The 21,576-nt window shown below is 46.5% G+C and overlaps 1 long non-coding RNA gene across 1 annotated transcript; it reads left to right on the top strand.

The window, feature by feature from the left end:
* The first annotated feature begins 3,193 nt into the window (after window positions 1–3,193).
* On the top strand, window positions 3,194–4,413 carry LOC311200189. The gene is made up of 3 exons (XR_014617808.1): window positions 3,194–3,219; window positions 3,425–3,553; window positions 4,366–4,413. It is a non-coding gene; the product is annotated as an uncharacterized lncRNA (long non-coding RNA).
* The last annotated feature ends 17,163 nt before the right edge of the window (window positions 4,414–21,576 follow it).

The raw sequence follows: 21,576 nt of genomic DNA, 5'->3' as shown, positions 1-21,576 counted from the left end.
GGAGACCAGCTTTGAACCCGGCTTATCCATCTGGAACTAGCTGAGTCTGGCTTTGCTTCACTTATGCCTGCATCTACAGGCTGTGGATACTAAGCTGAGATTTTCCTATAGGAAAGTGGGAGAGGAACTGTGCAGCAGGGAGTGCAGTGATAGGACAAGGGGCAGTGGCTTTAAGCTGAAAGAGGGCAGGGTTAGGTTAGAAAAAGGACAGGGTTAGGTTAGACATTAGGAAGAAATTCTTTGCTGTGAGGGTGGTGAGGCACTGGAACAGTTTGCCCAGTGAGGCTGTGGAAGCCCCTGAATCCCAGGAGGTGTTTTAAGGCCAGGTTAGGTGGGGCGTTGGGCAACCTGGTCTAGCGAGACGTGTCCCTACCCATAGCAGGGGGTTGGAACTAGACGATCTTTGAGGTCCCTTCCAACCCAGAGCATTCTGTGGTTCTGTGAAAACTCTCAACTTACTTCCCCAGAAAATGCTGCATATGAACTTGTCAGCCACCTGCAAGATCCCCTTCTTGCCAAGTGCCTTCTCCTTGGAGGAGACCAGGAAGAGCTGGGTCATGAGACATGACACAGTGCCAGCTTGTTTAGTTTGTCTCAGAAAACATCTAGTTTTCCTGCTTGTTTTTCCTCGTGTGTGGGGCTCTGCAAAGAGATGCAGGATGCTTGTTTGGAAATGAGGGAATTCAGTTTGGATTCCTCCTGCTCTCCACGTGCAGTCACGGTGCACCCAGTCCTGGGCTTCACGTGGTCTTCTGCAACAGCCACATCCCAAGTGTTGCCACTGCTGCATAACAGGAATATGTTGGCACCTTGTTAATGGAAAGCAGTTGATTTATGGTAAGTGGCTGGAAGTGAAGAGAGAATTTCCTCAAACACTCTAGCAAAAAGACTGACCTCTGCGTGACTGTAGTTGATTTGGATGCCAATCATTGGAGAGTCATGGGATTATAGAAATGTTTGTGTTGGTAGGGACCTTTAGAGATCATCTATTTCCAACTCTGTGCTGTAGGCAAGGACAGCCTCACTAGCCCAGGGTGCTCAAAGCCCCATCCAAACCTGTCCTTGAGCCCTGCCAGGGATCCAGGGGCAGCCCCAGCTTCCCTGGGCACCCTGTGCCAGGGCCTCCCCCCTCCCTGGGAAGGATTTCTGCCTTATGCCCGACCTGAGTGGTGGGATCTGTCCTTCTGTTGCACCTTGACCAATGTTTACTTTTTGTTAAGTGCAGTGAGGTCTCCCTGAGCGATGTTTCCATCATTTGTCTAAGCTGGGAACTGAGGCTCAGTCCTGAGGTGGGAGAGAAATCCCAGTGTGCAAGTGGCAGTGCACTGGAGGAGGAAATGAGCACGGTTTTTACAAATACAGACCTGTGAGCAATAACCTGGCATGTACCACAAAAAAGGAGAGATGGTGTTTAGCATGAGGCTTCTGAAAGTAATTCAGGTAATCCCAATGATAAAGAGGGAGGCTGAGGTGTCAAATAGGGAAGGAACATCTTTGTTGTGCAGGTTAAGGTAAGGAAAGCCTACTTTGTCCAGCACCACGTTGATTCCCTAGGGCAGTGGATCTCCTCTGTCCTAAATGAACTTGTTAGTAGACAGGAGACCTCTCTAAATTCAGGATTCAGGTTTTCAGGTAGGGAGGGGTCTCTTTTAATGGCTTGTGAGTTTTATTTGGGACTGCGACTCACGTGATAGTCTCAGCTTACAAGTGGATAAGGTTTTGACTGTCCCCATCTCTACGGAGATGCACGTGCTCATCCCAACAACATGAATTATCTGAGCAGGATTGAAGCCAGTGTTTGTATTTGGCAGTAACTTGGCACTGACTCCTGGTGCCCTGTGGGTTCCCCAGGACCCTTCCTTGCTCAAGGCGTTACAGATGCCCAGCAGCCAGTTTCCTCATGGGCTGCCCTTGGCACAGGAGTAGGGAGCTGTGCTTCTCCTTGGCAGCTCAGGAATGCCTAGCCTAGTGTGAGCGATGCGTGATGCGGGGAGGTGGTGTCTCAGGTCATTGTTAGGTAAAGGGTGCTGGTCATTCCTACTGGCTGGGGCAGTGCCTGGCTCACAGAAGGTGAGGGGCATCGGTTGGCAGGTCACTTGGGCGGAGCAGCCCAAACCCGGCTTCACTGCCATCTGCCAGTGGCATCGGTGGTGGTGCTCGTGGGTGTCACAGGCTGTGCCCTTGATTTGAGGGACGCTAACGTCCGGTGGAGAAAGAGTCATCTCGGCTCCTTCAGCAGCTGCAGATCGCTTTCTTGGAGAGCTGGCAGCTGCCCCTGGGTCGCCGCCGCCATGAGTGGCCCAGTGCCGAGGTGAGAGGGGCGGGGGGTGTGGGGTCTGGGTGGAGTCAGGCTGCCCTGCCTGGGACATGTGGGGACCAGGGGGGTATGGGTCAGGCTGGGCAGGGGCGAGCACCTCCTGACCCAGGAGCCCTCTGCCCCACAAAGCCCAGCTCTGAGGTGGGTCCCTTGTTCTGGGAGCGGGCAGGTGGGGTGGCGGTGAAGGGGGCTGCTGGCACCAGGCATAGCCCTGTGGTGGTACCTGGCTGCAGCTGCCCAGGTTGTGAGTTTCCGAGTGCCTGGGCTTCCCCAAGGGGATGGGCCGTGGAACTGAGGACCTCTATGGCTTCCCCAAGGGGATGGGCCGTTAGTGATGCTGTGGAACTGAGGACCTCTGTGGCTCTCCCTGACAAAACGTGGCACATGCTGTTTTTGTGGGCAATGCTTGGAATAAGGAACTAGTGTCAGAACTTGCTCATGGCCACACAAACCACTGTCCAGTTGTGTTCAAGATTGGAACCTCCCTGTAGCATGCCTGGATTCTTCAAGAGCCTTTGGAAAAGGGTGGTATGGGAAGGTCTCTCTTGAGAAGGAGTACCTAGAGCTCCAGCCAGGTGGGAAAAAAGAAGACTTGGCTCCATTAAGTGAGATGTATTTCTCTGAATGGGCAGCTAAGGTGTGACCCTGCCAGACTAAATGGTAGAGGAGTGTGAGCGGTGTGATAAGCACCAGGGCTGCTGCCTGTCTGATGCCGAAAGGCTGAGCTGCCCAGAAAAGGTCTTCATAAATTAAGATGTACGAATGTGGCTCTCCAGGGGATTATACACTTGTCTTGATTTCCTTACAGATATATCAGGACATGCAATAGCTTTACTGACAAACATTCAGAGGGAAGTTTCAGCAACAACAGGAAAAGACAATATCTTCAGAGACCATGGCTGGTGAGACTGAAAACTTTATTTTCTAAAAATTAAAAAAAAAAAAAAAAGAAGAGAGGGAGGGCATTTGTGGGTTTGCATGTCTTTTGCATGTTCCACTGGGTCTGGGCACGCCAGTGGTCAGAGCTGTCTGATGATGGACAGACAGAAGGCGAGGTCAGGCATTGCCGTTACAGTACCTCAGTGACCTGCATTTCTGTTCGCTCAGGTGGAACCATCCAGAAGATCTGTGGAAGGTGCCGTACCTGTGCACTTGCCACATCCACCAGCTGTTCCTAGAAAGGGTGGGTTCCAGGCTTTTGTGGCTGGAGGTCCAGCAGCTGCTCGCTTGCAAACGGTGAGTTTCACCCAGCGCTCTGTGTGCTGCCCTGTCAGTGTGCACATACACCTCTGGCCCCTTGGTGCTTAGCCTAGAGCATTGCGTGCCACCACTGCTCCCACTTCAGGCCTCATCCTTCCTCCCTTGAGGCTGACTGCCTGTTTCTGGGAGCGTGTCACTAAAGAGAAATCTGGAGAAGCCAACGATGCCAAGCTGGCATGTCAGAGCCTGGAGAAAAGAGCTCATCTTTGTGAGAAGTGGACTCTGATCTTTCTCTTTTGTTAGCCTTGTCACCCAAGGTTAGGCAGGTGTCAGTACATTCAGGCTTGTCAGTGTGGCTGTCGGCAAGTTTCCCGGTGCTGTAAAGTCCTGAGTAGCGAGGGAGGACTTTTAGGAAGCAGAGTTGCAGGGGTGAAGTGCAACTAAAGCTCACTCCAGAAGCCCTGCTTTGGGGCTCTGGCTCAGAAGCCTCTTCCTCTGTGTAACAGGCAGAGGAGGAATTTTAATGTAGTCTTGAACGACGATGAAACTGAAGTCTGCAGTCCAATACACCATTCACTTTTAACTGGTTCTGTGTTTCATGAGAAGTCCCTCCCCAGCTTTCCTACAGCACCCTCTGGGTATGGGGAGGGTGCTCTAAGGTGTGTGTCCCCAAAGCCTTGCCTTCTCCAGGCTGGACGTCCCCAACACACTCAGCCTGTCCTCGCAGGGGAGGTGCTCCTGTCCTCTGATCATCTTTGTGGCCTCTTCTGGACCCGATTTGAGTAAGATCGTTGGTGCAGGTTAAAGAGACTCTTCCAGTCCTTAATGCTCTTCCTCTCTTCAAGCAGAGGGCACCTGGACCTCTAGTTGGTGACACTGGTGGACATCCTTCTCACCAACGCAAGGAAGCTGTCCTTCCTAAGGCGGTGAGTTAACTCAGTTAAATGGGGTTTTGAGGTGTTAAACGTTTTAACTCGGCATTCCAAAGGGCATGTGAGGAAAAGATGAAATAGAAAAGTCAGAGAAATGCTGAGCACTGAGTGGGAAGTCATGCTTTTGTCGTGCATGGTCTCGTTGCCCATGTGCTGAAGCCACCACAAGAGCAGGGTGCCCCAGCTTCCGCGAGTGCATTCTGTTTGCTTCAGAGCCGCATTGTGAAGAGACAGGGGCAACACCTGGGTTTGTGGCCAGGGGTTATTTTGGATGCTCCAGCTTTCTGATGCTTTGTTAGACATGCCTAAAGGGGTCTGGCTTTTCAGAGGCAGACTAGAGAATGTCGTTTCCTGAAGGAACCTGAGAATCACTCATCCCTCCCAAATCTCTCGACCAGGGCTACTTTGCTTTCCTGGGGGTTTGTTGTTGATATTTTTTCCCCCTTTATGATGCTGCTCTGCACTGGAAATTGTGCACAGAGATTTTGCAGCCGGTTTTGTGTTGTTTTTCCTTTTCTAGAGTTCCTGGCGACCACATACAGCTCCAGGAAATCTGCAGCAGCCACTTCGGCTCCCACCAGTTCACAGCTGTGCGGGGTCTCCAGCAAAGAGTTCAGGCTGTAAACAAGAGTGCCAGGCACCTGACCATGTTCAACAGTTTGCTGGTGGGGTAAGGCCATGTTTCTTCCTGAAAATAAGAGAATGATTGGGACAGCTGGAAAATACTGCTTCAGTAGTTTAGTACCCAGAACTGTATACTGCAGGCAACGTGTCGTCCAGCTATCAGCTTTAATTTTAACTCTCCTTTATAACCTACCCTTAATTTTTTAGACATTGTTTTCCTGGTCTAATGGCCCATCATCATCATCATCATGGTGGGGAAAAATAGGGTGGCCTACCTCCTGTTAGAAATGACAAAAGGTCCTAAAAACAGAACTTAAGGTAGACAAGTAGTGAAGCAGTAATTTATTATACATTCTTGCAAGAACGGGTGACCCAACAAAGCAGGCACACTTTTGGTCAGTGCCTGCAGCCTTTTTATACCATACATCTATACATATTCATCACCTGTCCTGCTTCGTATTAAGATGAGTTCCAAGAGGTGGTTTCCATAAACTCCTCCCAATTGCGTCTGCGCATTGTCCTGTGGTAGTGGTCGTCGGGGGTCTCAGCGATGAAGGCTCCGAGTCTTCCTCAGGTTGAATCTTTCACCTCCTTCCTCTGTTTGACTATGGATTTTACAGGCTCAACCCAGGCGCCCCATCCACAGCAGTACACAGTATAATACACATGGCATGTCTGGGACATTCCCACTTCCATTGGTGAAGTAAATTAAAATGTATGAGCCCTTTTGTCTGGGACAACTGCTTACTGGCAAGTAGTTGTCTTTATCTTAACTTTCCCGGCAACTGACATGGCCCTGGGCTGAAGGAAGTCAAAGCTCCAGACAGGTTTCAGATTGCACATGTTAATTTTGTGAAAGGTTTGTTCACTCCTGATCAAAATTATTAGATTTATCGAGACCCCACATCGTTTTTCCTGTTTGCCTTGATGTCCAATCAACATGATTGAAGCCTGTTCGTTGAGCCTGATTTCCTTAAATTCCAGCCCATGTCCTCAGTCAGGATTTAACCCCTTATCTCATTGTCCAGGATCATCTGCATCTTTTAGCAGAGCTCTGTACTCAAATTGAACCCTTGAGAACAATATTCCCCCTTATTTTCCTAAATCCTTTAAGCCAGTAAATAATACAATAACATTTTTCAGTTTGCAAAAGCAACATTTCTTAGCACTTTCCACAATTCCCCCCTTCTTTTCTTTATACTAACTGTTGTCTTTTGCATATTGTCAAAGTCCTGTTTCATATGAAGCTTCTAACCTGGCCAGCATTGCTTCACATTCTTTTTCCTGATATTCTCTTATTATCTGTTTCTTGTTCCTCTAGGAGAAGAATATTATAAGGCGGTGGTCCCAGGGGCATCTTCTCAGTTATTGCAGTTTCTGTTAATCTCTGTATAAGACCCCTAACACAAGGGATTATACAACACCCTATGGCCACTAAAATTCCTGTTACCACTATCAGGGAAGTGAAAACTGGTATCACCATTCCCTTCCATTTTCCAAACCAGGATTCCCACCACCCAGTAAGAGAAGTATCTATCCCTGAATTTTCTGCTAGTTCATCGGCCAAAGTGGTAAGGCCTTGTAAGGTTCTGATAATCGTTCTATCAGGAGCAGTATATTATTTGGTATAAATGTGCAACACTTTCCCTGTAACATGACACATACTCCTCCTTTTTCTGCTAGCATCATATCTAGGACCATCCTATTTTCCCATGTCATTCTGCTATTGGCATCCAATTGTTCTGATATTCCTTTAACAGCATCCCTCGTATGACTTATGAATCTCTGTTGATTATAACATACAATTGATCCAATCTACATTTTTACTTACTGTGACCCACCAAAAAAAAATGATTCAAAACCTGCAGCAATCTAATTCCTAGCCTTAAATTCATCAAGAACCCTTCGAGGAACTCCAAATGAGTCTCTATATATTCTGTCACCAAAGGACGTTCCCAATATGCTTCTTTTGGCCCTGATCTCTTTTTCTCTAGAAGCCTTCTCCTCTCTGAATGCCAGGGGGAATGGGATGGCCAATTGTACTATAGCACAAGTGCCTTTCTAGTTGGGCGGAAGAATATTCCTCAGAACTCTTCCTCCACAATACCACCACCAGTCAGCTCTGGGAACCTGTAATGATGTCATTTGTCACATTCAACGTTCTCATACATCCTGAGGACTCCCCTACAAATTGTGTAGCCACTCCGCCCTGTCGTGAGAGACAAGCCGTGTGGTTTCCAACTACACCTGTGAGAACAGGGGGTGTTTGAATGTCCTTATTCAGCAAGGCTGGGAACAGAAGTGAGAGTGTTTTACAGGTATCATTTCCCCAGGCTGTCTTTCCTGGTACAGTGCAATAATGCACTCCATTCCTGTGTGATCATGGGATCATCCTAGGGGAAAAGGTACAACTTGTGGTTTAGGTCGACCTGAGGCACATGCATAGCAAATATTCTTGTTTAAACTTTTCACAGTGAATTTTACCCATTCCACCCAGGCATTCATCTCTTCATATCCTGTTTCTATTTCAAATGTCTGTTTCAAATCCTCAATTCTAACTACTTTTACTATTGTAGGATCATTGACAAGTCCTCCTATCTTTGTCCTAGGTTTCTGTGTACTTTTCCACTCTTTTCCCTTGTCTGAAGTTTTATTTTCAGGTTTTTTTCTACCCTTATTTTCAATCACCCTACTGGATCTTTCCCTCTTTTTCTTGGCAATTGTGGGTAGTATGTCCTTTTGAGATGGTAATCATCTCTTTTAGGGGTTCCTAATATAAACTTTTTCAATTTACATCTGCTGTCCATCCATTAACCTTAGTAGTTCACCAAACATTGTTCCAACAGGGGCAAGGACCTATCCCATAAAGTGTCCAACCTTGTATTGGTTCAGGACACATGTACTTTTCTGCATGGCTCAGTGCCCTTTAAGGTTTTTTCAGATTCCCACAATCCAAAATTTGGCAAGCATCAAACATAATGCTCTGGATCCCAGTCCCCTCTGGAATGCTGAATTGTAAGTTCTTTTGATTACTAAGGGGTTTTCTAGCACGACCCAACACTTCTATTTTCACTAAAGTGACATACAAACACCATATTAACATCATTTAACATTTTCAGACCTTTTACCCCTCCCCAAACACAACAGTATAATAACAACTAAACAAAATCACTACTAAAACAATATTTCAAACAGTCTTTAAATTACTGTTTCTTCAGTTTGATGAGCAGAGGATTCTCCATGGGCTGTATACACACCAATGTTTGTCCTCAGATGGTTGTTCCACTGGTCCTTTGAGCCAGGTGTAATGAGTCCAACCCTTCTCAGCAGTTCTCATGGCAGTTTCAGTTGTCAGTAGAACCTGGAAAGGGCCTTCCCATTCAGGCTGTAGCTTGGATTCCTTCCATGACTTAGTCAGAACCCATTCTCCAGGTTGGATATTATGGGCTGCAAATTCCAATGGTGGAGTTTGTGCAGAGTCCTTTATTCCTGAGAAAGTCTAAGGAACAGATTAGCCCCAGTATATAGTTCTTATGAAAAGTATCGTTGGTTTCAAACCTTGGGATTTTTCTGATTTCACCCATATAATGCAAGCCAAAGAACATTGCATAGGGAGATACACCTAAGTCTTTCCCAGGTGCAATTCGCATTCTCAGCAAGGCAATGGGCAGGCATTTAATCCAAGGTAATTTGGTTTCTAAAATTAACTTTAATAATTGTTTCTTTAGCGTTTGATTCATCCGTTCAACCCTACCAGAGGAGGGCGGATGCCAGGGAGTATGAAAGTCCCAAGATATCTCTAATCCTTCCATAGTCCCTTGAAGCACCCTGGATGTAAAGTGACTCCCGCGGTCCGAATCCACATTTTCAATTATTCCATACCTGGGAATGATTTGTTCTAGAAGGATTTTAATTACCCCTGCAGCTGTGGCTGAAGCCATCGGATATACTTCTACCCATCCTGTTAGATAGTCAACCAATACTAGGATATATTTCAAACTTTGAAAAGGTCTTAAACCAGGTTCTCTTCCTCATTGAAGCTGTTTGAGAACCTTCTTATTTCTGTTTTTACAATCGATGCACCTTTAACAGATTTGTTTAGCTACAGTATACATTTCTATGTATCCATACTTCCTCAGGATTAAATCGTACATTATTTGTACCCCCCAATGACTCCCTTGGTGTAAAATGGCCATTATTTCCTTCATGATTTGGTTTTTTTGTTGTTTTTTTTTTTTAGCATTTTTCACCCATCCGAGAGAATCCACTTCCCTTCTTTTGTTTCAATAGTTCCCGATTCCTTCCATTTCTATTTCTCTTCTTTAATAAAAATTGGAACCTCCTTGGGTTCAGATACACAAGGAGTAAGATTACATGTCTTAACAAATTCAGGCCCCAAGGCAGCTTTCTTAGGCTACCTCATCTGCTAGTCTGTTTCATTACCAAGCCATTAGGCTCTTCTAACAATTTAAAATAGAATCCCTTTGTTTTTAGTGTATGTGATTCAATCCACAGGCGACGATAGCCTGTCAATTCCAAAAATTTTCGCACCTCTTTCTTAGTTCTCGGGAGAGGTAACTCAACTATTCCTCTTATCCTCTCCAGGTTTATTCTCCTTCACTGATTAGATGTCCTAACTATTTAACTTCTTTTTCCATGTACTGCAGTGCATCCCAACATTCTATCCCCTGGGCCAGGGAAGAGACATCATTAGAGATACTGACTGCCTTAGGGGCGGCCATTCTATAATTACGTACAAACTTTACAGAGGCAATACATCCTGAGAGGGCCATACTGTAGTATCCAAATTTCCCCTGTTCACTCTCAGGAGGTCACACTGTAGTTACACAGTTACCTTACACAACTCAAAGGGCAACATCATACACAAACCACACTGTTCACAAAACAGGCAAAGACCCGTTCCTGACCCTGGTCAGTAGACCCAAAAGCTCTCTTAACAGTCCTCCTCCCATACACCACCGATTTTTTTATCACTTTTCAAATCCATACACACCACTTGCTCAAGCTGGACCAAACCAAAAACGCCATCCCAATCAGACCAATCTCCCTTTCATTCATCACACCAAAGATTGCTTCCAAATTGCATCATAACCTCCTGCTTACATATAGAACATACAAACAACAGTTTACAGATACACAAAAATCCTTCGATCCGCATACAGAGCACCAGAAAACAACACCTGGTTCAAAACTCATTTCCCTTACACAAACAGTTTAAACCTGCCATTCACTTTGTCCATCTCCAGCTGTTCTCCTCGTGGAGACTCAGCACTCGCCCCGCAGTCAGACTGGCTTGTTCACTCAAAAACCTCCCACACAAACCTCTCCTACAACACACGGTACCGGGCACAAAAACTTATTGCACACACAAAGCGTAACAATGGTTATGAAAATCCCAATTATAACCACAACGATGTCAATTTCAATTCCCATGGGCTGCAGAAGGTTATCAATGATAGCTATCCCACATTGTTTCTGCTAGCCCAAATAGCGAGAAGCCCAGATCACCAAAGGGTCTCACGTATGCGCGCAAACCTTTACCAGTTTGGAATCCACCCGTGGGGCGAGCACCAATGCTCTTTACCTCGCGTAGGACGTCTCCTCACGACTTACAGGTATCCCCAACAAGGCATGTCTTTCCATCCTCCCTAAGGGACTGTATGGAGGAAGGTTTCCAGGGGCTCTCTCCCCAACCCCTTTTTCTCGCTAAGCCGGCTATCCTTATTTCCCATTCGGTTCCTTGGAGACTTTTTAACAACAAATCCACCTTTTGCTTTGCCCTTCTCCGGCCGCTTCCCTCGTGGAAAGACGGAACCGCGGATCCGGGCCCCGCACTCACTTCGTACTTAACTGTGTGTGTGTCACACACACACACACACACACACACACACACACACACGTCTCCCCGAATGTCCCGACCACCAAGGCAATACTTAACGTCCGATTTTCTTACCTTGGTCTGTGCACAGAGTTGCCTGGTCGCTACAATAGCGCCTACTATCCTTCCCACTGGTTCACTAGGTCTACCTTTAAAATTGGTCTCGGGATCTAGTCAGTCTGCCGCTGGAACTCCGGTCGACGATACACGAGACCGTTGAAATCAACGGGACGCGTCTCCCCGTCCTTCGGCGGCAGGAGCTCCACACGGCGATGATGTTGATCCCGGACGAGCCCCCAAACTGTTAGAAATGACAAAAGGTCCTAAAAACAGAACTTAAGGTAGACAAGTAGTGAAGCAGTAATTTATTATACATTCTTGCAAGAACGGGTGACCCAACAAAGCAGGCACACTTTTGGTCAGTGCCTGCAGCCTTTTTATACCATACATCTATACATATTTATCACCTGTCCTGCTTCGTATTAAGATGAGTTCCAAGAGGTGGTTTCCATAAACTCCTCCCAATTGCGTCTGCGCATTGTCCTGTGGTAGTGGTCGTCGGGGGTCTCAGCGATGAAGGCTCCGAGTCTTCCTCAGGTTGAATCTTTCACCTCCTTCCTCTGTTTGACTATGGATTTTACAGGCTCAACCCAGGCGCCCCATCCACAGCAGTACACAGTATAATACACATGGCATGTCTGGGACATTCCCACTTCCATTGGTGAAGTAAATTAAAATGTAGGAGTCCTTTTGTCTGGGACAACTGCTTACTGGCAAGTAGTTGTCTTTCTCTTAACTTTCCCGGCAACTGACATGGCCCTGGGCTGAAGGAAGTCAAAGCTCCATACAGGTTTCAGATTGCACATGTTAATTTTGTGAAAGGTTTGTTCACTCCTGATCAAAATTATTAGATTTATCGAGACCCCACATCGTTTTTCCTGTTTGCCTTGATGTCCAATCAACATGATTGAAGCCTGTTCGTTGAGCCTGATTTCCTTAAATTCCAGCCCATGTCCTCAGTCACGATTTAACCCCTTATCTCATTGTCCAGGATCATCTGCATCTTTTAGCAGAGCTATGTACTCAAATTGAACCCTTGAGAACAATATTCCCCCTTATTTTCCTAAATCCTTTAAGCCAGTAAATAATACAATAACATTTTTCAGTTTGCAAAAGCAACATTTCTTAGCACTTTCCACACTCCTATGGTATAAAATCTGTCTGCAAGGAAATTTTCTCTCTCTGCATAGATTTTCTGTTACCCAGAGAGGGAGCCAGGCCCCAGTTAATGTCAGCACCTGTGGATGTGTTCACACCGCCTGTCGAGTTTTTCATCTCCAGCTGGGCAGCAGCAAAACACACCTTTCTTTTTCTTTTTTGTTTGCCATTCCTCCTACTAAGTTGCCCTGGCAGGTTCAGAGGATGGCAGCTCTTTGGAGTAGTGAGGAAGCGTCAGGTGCCTGCACATGTGGAGAAGAGAGAGGCCTTCAGTCAAACCAAGAATTGGGAGGCACACGGAGGGATTGGATGTGGGGGGATCAGCAGTTGGAGAGGGCTGCAGGGAAACTAATCAGAGAAGGGCACAAGCCTTTTCCCTTGTCTGACTCTTGGTCTGCCCATGGTTCCTGGCTTTCCTTGAGCAGGTGTTCCACTGGGTCTGGGCACGCCAGTGGTCAGAGCTGTCTGATGATGGACAGACAGAAGGAGAGGTCAGGCATTGCCGTTACAGTACCTCAGTGACCTGCATTTCTGTTCACTCAGGTGGAACCATCCAGAAGATCTGTGGAAGGTGCCGTACCTGTGCACTTGCCACATCCACCAGCTGTTCCCAGAAAGGGTGGGTTCCAGGCTTTTGTGGCTGGAGGTCCAGCAGCTGCTCGTTTGCAAACGGTGAGTTTCACCCAGCGCTCTGTGTGCTGCAATGTCAGTGTGCACATACACCTCTGGCCCCTTGGTGCTTAGCCTAGAGCATTGCGTGCCACCACTGCTCCCACTTGAGGCCTCATCCTTCCTCCCTTGAGGCTGACTGCCTGTTTCTGGGAGCGTGTCACTAAAGAGAAATCTGGAGAAGCCAACGATGCCAAGCTGGCATGTCAGAGCCTGGAGAAAAGAGCTCATCTTTGTGAGAAGTGGACTCTGATCTTTCTCTTTTGTTAGCCTTGTCACCCAAGGTTAGGCAGGTGTCAGTACATTCAGGCTTGTCAGTGTGGCTGTCGGCAAGTTTCCCGGTGCTGTAAAGTCCTGAGTAGCGAGGGAGGACTTTTAGGAAGCAGAGTTGCAGGGGTGAAGTGCAACTAAAGCTCACTCCAGAAGCCCTGCTTTGGGGCTCTGGCTCAGAAGCCTCTTCCTCTGTGTAACAGGCAGAGGAGGAATTTTAATGTAGTCTTGAACGACGATGAAACTGAAGTCTGCAGTCCAATACACCATTCACTTTTAACTGGTTCTGTGTTTCATGAGAAGTCCCTCCCCAGCTTTCCTACAGCACCCTCTGGGTATGGGGAGGGTGCTCTAAGGTGTGTGTCCCCAAAGCCTTGCCTTCTCCAGGCTGGACGTCCCCAACACACTCAGCCTGTCCTCGCAGGGGAGGTGCTCCTGCCCTCTGATCATCTTTGTGGCCTCTTCTGGACCCGATTTGAGTAAGATCGTTGGTGCAGGTTAAAGAGACTCTTCCAGTCCTGAATGCTCTTCCTCTCTTCATGCAGAGGGCACCTGGACCTCTACTTGGTGACACTGGTGGACATCCTTCTCACCAACGCAAGGAAGCTGTCCTTCCTAAGGCGGTGAGTTAACTCAGTTAAATGGGGTTTTGAGGTGTTAAACGTTTTAACTCGGCATTCCGAAGGGCATGTGAGGAAAAGATGAAATAGAAAAGTCAGAGAAATGCTGAGCACTGAGTGGGAAGTCATGCTTTTGTCGTGCATGGTCTCGTTGCCCATGTGCTGAAGCCACCACAAGAGCATGGTGCCCCAGCTTCCGCGAGTGCATTCTGTTTGCTTCAGAGCCGCATTGTGAAGAGACAGGGGCAACACCTGGGTTTGTGGCCAGGGGTTATTTTGGATGCTCCAGCTTTCTGATGCTTTGTTAGACATGCCTAAAGGGGTCTGGCTTTTCAGAGGCAGACTAGAGAATGTCGTTTCCTGAAGGAACCTGGGAATCACTCATCCCTCCCAAATCTCTCGACCAGGGCTACTTTGCTTTCCTGGGGGTTTGTTGTTGATATTTTTTCCCCCTTTATGATGCTGCTCTGCACTGGAAATTGTGCACAGAGATTTTGCAGCCGGTTTTGTGTTGTTTTTCCTTTTCTAGAGTTCCTGGCGACCACATACAGCTCCAGGAAATCTGCAGCAGCCACTTCGGCTCCCTCCAGTTCACATCTGTGCGGGGTCTCCAGCAAAGAGTCCAGGCTGTAAACAAGAGTGCCAGGCACCTGACCATGTTCAACAGTTTGCTGGTGGGGTAAGGCCATGTTTCTTCCTGAAAATAAGAGAATGATTGGGGCAGCTGGATAACACTGCTTCAGTAGTTTAGGACCCAGAACTGTATACTGCAGGCAACGTGTCGTCCAGCTATCAGCTTTAATTTTAACTTTCCTTTATAACCTACCCTTAATTTTTAAGACATTGTTTTCCTGGTCTAATGGCCCATCATCATCATCATGGTGAGGAAAAATAGGGTGGCCTACCTCCTATGGTATAAAATCTGTCTGCAAGGAAATTTTCTCTCTCTGCATAGATTTTCTGTTACCCAGAGAGGGAGCCAGGCCCCAGTGAATGTCAGCACCTGTGGATGTGTTCACACCGCCTGTCGAGTTTTTCATCTCCAGCTGGGCAGCAGCAAAACACACCTTTCTTTTTCTTGTTTGTTTGCAATTCCTCCTACTAAGTTGCCCTGGCAGGTTCAGAGGATGGCAGCTCTTTGGAGTAGTGAGGAAGCGTCAGGTGCCTGCACATGTGGAGAAGAGAGAGGCCTTCAGTCAAACCAAGAATTGGGAGGCACACGGAGGGATTGGATGTGGGGGGATCAGCAGTTGGAGAGGGCTGCAGGGAAACTAATCGGAGAAGGGCACAAGCCTTTTCCCTTGTCTGACTCTTGGTCTGCCCATGGTTCCTGGCCTTCCTTGAGCAGGTGTTCCACTGGGTCTGGGCACGCCAGTGGTCAGAGCTGTCTGATGATGGACAGACAGAAGGAGAGGTCAGGCATTGCCGTTAGAGTACCTCAGTGACCTGCATTTCTGTTCGCTCAGGTGGAACCATCCAGAAGATCTGTGGAAGGTGCCGTACCTGTGCACTTGCCACATCCACCAGCTGTTCCCAGAAAGGGTGGGTTCCAGGCTTTTGTGGCTGGAGAATCAGCAGCTGCTCGTTTGCAAACGGTGAGTTTCACCCAGCGCTCTGTGTGCTGCAATGTCAGTGTGCACATACACCTCTGGCCCCTTGGTGCTTAGCCTAGAGCATTGCGTGCCACCACTGCTCCCACTTCGTGCTTCATCCTTTTTTCCTGCCTTTTTGGGAGCAGCCAAACATGATCTTGATGTGAACACAGTTGCTTTCAGGCAAGATTGAGACTTTCCTTCTGTTTTAGAACAAAATAGTGTGACTTTTTTGTGTGAGAAGTTCTGTGGGACAAAAAGCTTTTGGAATGAAACTGTGACCTGCTACCACTTAGTGGCACTGTAGGAACAGTTCCCTCCTGGTGCACATTGGCTCAGTGTCTTGATGTTCATGAGTGTTTCTCCAGGATTTTTCTGGTGCACTCTGCATCTGCTCAAGTGGTGGTTGATTAAGTTGGTCCCTTTTGTGTTCACTACTGTCAAGACAGCTGAGTCAGTCCTAGGGCCTGAAGATGTGATGCTGAGCTCGGATACAGATCATGCCACATTTGGGGAATTTCTTCTCTGGGGATATATTGCTTTCCAGGGCCCTTGTCGCTCTGTTGACATTTCATCCCAAAGGAGGCCTAGAGCTGCCCTAGAAATGGGCAAGAAGCCTTTTGACCCACATCTTGTATGATTGATGTCAGGGACCTTAATGTTGGAAGATTCTGGCTACTTCGGAGTTGGCTTGCCAGCTGAGAGAGCAGAGCAGTGCTGAGGGGTTTTACAGTATTCTTTCTGCTTGTGACCAGAATTCTGCATGGGGACAAGCAGTACCTGGTTTACAGTGTCGTGTATATCTGGGGAAAGACATTTTCAAGCACTCTGCCTGTGGCTTGGCAAAGGAAAAGAAAAGAGGCATAGTCCAGCAGTCTTTTCATGACCAAACCTGAGAGCACCAAGTTACAGGGTTGTTCCAGAACTATGCGTGTTTCTAAATGCAAAACACAGGCAGACCCTGGTGTGTTCCATATGCTTAGTAGCTATTGTTACAGAACCTATCTGACCTGGGTAAATCATTTCTACAGGAGGAATGGACTGGCTTAAGCCGTAGGATTTCTGTGGGAACTGTGGCTGGTACATCCCCCAGTCACCTCCCTGCCATAAATAATCCTGCAGTACTAGTGCCACATCCGCCCCTTCAAAAGAGAGACGAACACATCAAGTCAACGCTAAATGGTGTGTACCGAGGGAGACGATTTCGTCCCGTCCATGTACCCAGTGACTTAGAGCAACCTCAAGGAAGGGTAAGCACTTGCCTGATGCTGAAAGATGCCTGACCTAGTGTGCATGCAGGTTCACTGCATTTCTGAAGGACAGAGAGTTTCTAGCTACCAAAATAAAGAACTGCCACCCATGTCTGTATCTACTACAACACTTGTGGGCTTGAAAAGCACCACAGGAACTCTTGCTTAAAGCCTTCCATGCTGTGATTTTAGTCAACCTGCCCCATTCTCTGGCCGTAGCTGCTGCCAGGAATTTGCAGGGGGTGTCTGAAATGCCTCAAGTTGTGAAAAGGTCACTCATCTGGCACACTGTTTCTCCAGCCAGTTTTGACTCCTGTAAAAGAAACTGTAGGGATGCAGGCTTGGGAGAGATGGTTTCAGCCATTCAACCTGGTGGCGCGTTTTTTCTGTTCAAGATACTTCTCTGCCCTTCTGCATGTGAGAAAACACTTTCCAAGTTAAGCAGGTCGAGGTCTGTCTGAAAAGACAGCCTCAAGTGCCTGGTGTGGTTACATGGTCATTGTGTTCAGCTTCTCTCAGAGCTGGAAGGTGAATGAATGCGCTTTTTGTGTCTCTCCTGCCACAGAATGTTGGAGGATTTCCCCAGTCCCTGCTTCGCAGCAACGCACGTGTTACCCTGGTCTTCCTAGGGAATCATGTGCGTTTATCTCGCGGTGCTGCTGATTACAGAGATGAAGTTTCAGTCTATCAGCAGCACTGTGGAGGAGAAAACCTTTGTGTGTACAAAGGCAACCTGTTGGAAGGAGGTAAGGGTCCAGCCTCAAAAGTTTCTGCTGATCCAGGCAACTGGCTCAAATGTGGGGGTAAGTCTGAGTGTATTAGTGTAGTCCCAGAGCCCTGGCGTTGCTGCTGTCCTCATCTGGAGCCTGGCTGCACTCTGTGAGGAGTGCACTCTGCCCCCTGAGGAGTGCCTGCATTACACTGCGGGAGCTCTGGCTCGCTGCTGCATGGCCCCATCAACGCAGGCACATGCCAGGATCCCAACCTTCCTGCGCATCCCACACGCTCTCGTAGGGAAGGTAGCAGAGGGCACCTTTCTGGGCCGTGAGGCTCTGGTTTCTGTTCCACTGCAGTGTGAGTGGCCCAACTGAGGATGTATTTGCTTGTCACAGGCGTGCCCAGCTTGGTAGTGTGGGGTTGGAAAGTGCCAATGCTGTGGTGTAGGGAGGAGGTGGACTTTTGCCAACTGATTAATAGAGGAAAGAGCCAAAATACCTGACCTCAGAGGGTTGGCTGCTTTGGTGGCAATGCACAATGGCAAGAGGCTGAAAACAAAGCATAACCTGTTTCTGTGAACCCTTTCCTCTCTGCAATTGCAGAAAGCTTTCAGTTCATCTCCAGGAGGCACCATGGTTTCCCATTCAGCCTCACCTTCTTCCTCAACGGGCTGCGGGTGGATCGCTTGAGCACATGCTGCGAGTATAAACATCAGAAGTGTTGCAGGCTGGGAGGCAGAAGTGGATCCTTTGGATTCCTTAAGGTGGAGGGGGCATCTCCTTGCTACAGGTATGGAGACAATTACACGTTGCTCGCTCCCAAGGACTTAACTTCCCACTTCTTAGCAAGTTTATCACTCGTTTCCTCTTTTTTGATGTTCCTGGCACCCCACAGCTCTGTAGAGCCTCATCTATCTCTTGAAACGTGCAGAACTGAGCTTATCTCTCAGGGCCCCACAGGCCAGGATGCCACCCAAGTCCTCTGCTTTTGTGCTCCCTCCTGAGTCGCACTGTTAAGTGCGTGCAGTCACGGACCGTGTTTGCACTGAATGTGTTGGCTTGTGGAAGCTTTGATTTGACTCAGATCTTCCACTTGCGTGCTTGCTGCCCTGCCATTGTGCAGAGACAGAACAAGGTGATAGTTTCCCATTCTCCTTGGATTTGCATAGGTGCATCATTGCTATGGGTCTGGAGAAGGAGTCAGCCTCTCGCATGGAGACCGAAAACCAAAAGGAGAAGCATGTGGGCTCCTGGGTAGATGGAGTGAGCAGTTTTGAGCAGGAAACAAGCAATGGCTCAGTGTTACTCACCTCAGGAGGCCATGAAGAGAGTGCAGGAGCTCCTGAAGACAAAATGGAGACAAGCCAAGAGTACAGAGAAGAAAATGATGATGAACATGGCGACAATGAAGAAGACAACAACAAAGATGAGGAAGTTGACTATGGAGAAAATGATGAAACTGATGACCAAGAAGACAGTGAAGTTGATGATGAAGAAGATGATGAAGAAGAGGAAAAAACTGATGATGATGAAGTTAAGGAAATTGATGATGAAGAAGTCAAAGGAATAGAAATCAAAGAAATTGTCTTTGAAGAATTCAAAGAAATCATCAGGGAAGAAACCATTGACGGAGTCATTGAAGAAATCGTTGACGATGATGAAGATGGTTGCAATGAAGAAGATGACAATGGAGAAGATGAAATTGACAATAATGAAGACAGTGAAATTGATGATGAAGAAGACCAGGATGAAGTCGAGGACAAAGACGATGAGGACAAAGTCGATGACAAAGAAGGTGAGGACAAAGTTGATGACAGAAAAGACAAAGAGGAAGACAGTGAAGACGACGAGACCAAAGTTAGTGATGGAAAAGAGGATGAAGTTGATGATAATGAAGTCAAGGAAATCATTGAAGAAGAAGTCAAAGAAATAGTCATCAAAGAAATCATTGAAGAAGAAATCGTCAATGAAGTCAACAAAGAAACTGTTGAGGAAGAAATGTTCAACGAGGTCATCAAAGAAGTTGTAGACAAAGAAATCTGTGATGATGAAGTCATCAAAGAAATGACAGACGATGATGAAGAGGGCAACAATGAAGACGACAGTGGAGAAGATGAAGTTGACAATGAAGAAGATGAAATTAATGACAAAGAAGACAATGACATTGATGATGAAGGAGATGAGGATGAAATTGATGACAAAGAAGATGAGGACGAAGTTGAGGACAGCGAAGATGATGAAGAATATGAGGACGGAGTTGACAGTGAAGAAGATGAAGACCAAGTCACTGATAGAGAAGTCAAAGAAGAGGAGGACATAGTCAGCAATGGCGAAGATGATGAAGAAGAGGATGAAGTTGATGAGGATGAAGAATATGAGGACAGAGTTGACAAAGAAGGCAAAGAAATAGTCATCAAAGAAGTCATCAAGGAAGAAATCGACGACAAAGTCATCAAAGAAATTGTTGAGGAAGAAATCTTCAACGAGGTTGTCAAAGGAGTGGTAGACAAAGAAATCTCTGACGATGAAGTCGTCAAAGAAATGACTGACGATGATGAAGAGGGCAACAATGAAGATGACAATGGAGAAGACAGTGAAGTTGACGATGGAGAAGATGATATTGATGACAAAGACGACAATGACATTGATAATGAAGAAAAAGAGGATGAAGTTGAGGGCAAAGAAGATGAGGATGAAGTTGATGACAGTGAAGACGATGAAGAATATGAGGACAGAGCTGACAGTGAAGAAGATGAAGACCAAGTCGATGATAGAGATGACAAAGAAGAGGAGGACAAAGTCAGCAATGTAGAAGATGATGAAGAAGAGTACAAAGTTGATGAAGTGGACGACATCGTTGATAAAACAGGCAAAGAAATAGTCATCAAAGAAGTCATTAAGGAAGAAATCATCAATGAAGTCATCAAAGAAGTTGTAGACAAGGAAATCTGTGATGATGAAGTCATCAAAGATATGACAGACGATGAAAATGGCAACAATGAAGATGACAATGGAGAAGATGAAGTCGACAATGGAGAAGACAAAATTGATGACAAAGACGACAATGACATTGATGACAAAGAAGATGAAGTTGAGGACAAAGAAGATGAGGACGAAGTTGATGACAGTGAAGACAAAGAAGAATACAAGGACAGAGTTGACAGTGAAGAAGATGAAGACCAAGTCAATAATAGAGAAGTCAAAGAAGAGGAGGACATAGTCAGCAATGGAGAAGATGATGAAGAAGAGGATGAAGTTGATGAGGATGAAGAATATGAAGACAGAGTTGACAAAGAAGGCAAAGAAATAGTCATCAAAGAAATCATCAAGGAAGAAATCGACGACAAAGTCATCAAAGAAATTGTTGAGGAAGAAATCTTCAATGAGGTTGTCAAAGGAGTGGTAGACAAAGAAATCTCTGATGATGAAGTCGTCAAAGAAATGACTGACGATGATGAAGAGGGCAACAATGAAGATGACAATGGAGAAGACAGTGAAGTTGACGATGGAGAAGATGATATTGATGACAAAGACGACAATGACATTGATAATGAAGTAAAAGAGGATGAAGTCGAGGGCAAAGAAGATGAGGATGAAGTTGATGACAGCGAAGACGATGAAGAATATGAGGACAGAGCTGACAGTGAAGAAGATGAAGACCAAGTCGATGATAGAGATGACAAAGAAGAGGAGGACAAAGTCAGCAATGTAGAAGATGATGAAGAAGAGTACAAAGTTGATGAAGTGGACAACATCGTTGATAAAACAGGCAAAGAAATAGTCATCAAAGAAGTCATTAAGGAAGAAATCATCAATGAAGTCATCAAAGAAATTGTAGACAAGGAAATCTGTGATGATGAAGTCATCAAAGATATGACAGACGATGAAAATGGCAACAATGAAGATGACAATGGAGAAGATGAAGTCGACAATGGAGAAGACAAAATTGACGACAAAGACGACAATGACATTGATGACAAAGAAGATGAAGTTGAGGACAAAGAAGATGAGGACGAAGTTGATGACAGTGAAGACAAAGAAGAATACAAGGACAGAGTTGACAGTGAAGAAGATGAAGACCAAGTCAATAATAGAGAAGTCAAAGAAGAGGAGGACATAGTCAGCAATGGAGAAGATGATGAAGAAGAGGATGAAGTTGATGAGGATGAAGAATATGAGGACAGAGTTGACAAAGAAGGCAAAGAAATAGTCATCAAAGAAGTCATCAAGGAAGAAATCGACGACAAAGTCATCAAAGAAATTGTTGAG

This window comes from Gallinula chloropus, assembly GCF_964237585.1.
Source record: "Gallinula chloropus genome assembly, chromosome: 22".
NCBI classification, from domain to species: Eukaryota; Metazoa; Chordata; class Aves; order Gruiformes; family Rallidae; genus Gallinula; species Gallinula chloropus.
The sequence above is the reverse complement of the archived record's forward strand: the minus strand, read 5'-3'. Positions and strand labels throughout refer to the sequence as shown.